The sequence below is a fragment of the Citrus sinensis genome, chromosome 5 (genome assembly GCF_022201045.2).
Source record: "Citrus sinensis cultivar Valencia sweet orange chromosome 5, DVS_A1.0, whole genome shotgun sequence".
NCBI classification, from domain to species: Eukaryota; Viridiplantae; Streptophyta; class Magnoliopsida; order Sapindales; family Rutaceae; genus Citrus; species Citrus sinensis.
The window spans coordinates 11,632,767-11,633,726 of record NC_068560.1 but is presented as its reverse complement, the minus strand read 5'-3'; the positions used below and the strand labels follow the sequence as shown (position 1 = coordinate 11,633,726).

General features: G+C 39.4%; 1 non-coding gene across 1 annotated transcript; it reads left to right on the top strand.

The window, feature by feature from the left end:
* The first annotated feature begins 503 nt into the window (after positions 1 to 503).
* LOC127902894 (small nucleolar RNA R71) lies at positions 504 to 607 on the top strand. Its single transcript, XR_008055531.1, has one exon. It is a non-coding gene; the product is annotated as a small nucleolar RNA R71 (small nucleolar RNA).
* Positions 608 to 960: the final 353 nt, after the last annotated feature.

The following is a 960-nucleotide window of genomic DNA, read 5'->3' as shown; positions in this document are numbered from 1 at the left end:
AGGCTTGAGGAATTTGTGGAATTGGTTGCATTGGTGGAGCTGGAGCTGCTGGTCCATTCTGTTGGAATCCTTGAGACCATGAAAAATTGGGGTGGTCTCTCCATCCAGGATTATATGTGTTGGAGTATGGGTTGTAATTCGATGGTTTTCTTATTACACCTATGGCATTGGCTTGATCTGAGTATGAGTCATGGTCATGTGATTCTGTTGATTTAGCAGTCGATAACGATGCTATTTGTCGAGCAAGACCTTCAACCATCTCCTTGACTTCTTTGATTCCTGAAGTTGATTCGCCAATTTGAACCTCATTCACTCCTTTAATTCTTCTAGTAGTCCTGAGTGATCGACTCCGTTGTTGGGAATTATCCGCTTGTCGCTGGAAGAATTCCCAAATTTCTGATGCACTTTTTGACATTAGCTCTCCTCCACTTGTTGCCATTAGCCATTCTTGCACATTCGGTAGTAATCCCTCCAAAAAGTATTGACATTGGTGCCATTTCTCGTACCCATGATGTGGACACTTCAAGAGTAGCCCATTGAATCGCTCCCATGTTTCGAAAAATTGCTCGTCCTCTCTCTGGGTAAACTCCGAGATTTCCCTGCGAATAGCATTAGTTTTATGCACTAGGAAATATTTATTCAAAAATTTAGTTACCATTTGTTTCCATGATGAAATGCTATTGGCAGGCAATGTATTAAGCCATGAACGAGCTCTATCCTTTAAAGAAAATGGGAATAATCTGAGTTTAACATCATCATCTGAAAAATTTTCATATTTAAAAGTTTGACAAATGGCATGAAAATCATTCATATGATTATATGGGTCCTCATTTTCTAGGCCATAAAATGTGGGGAGACAATTTAGCACACTAGGTTTTAATTCAAAGCTCCTAGCAGCTACATTTCGGTATCTTATACATGATGTGCTCAAATTAGCTAAAGGACTGAAGTAGTCCTTAA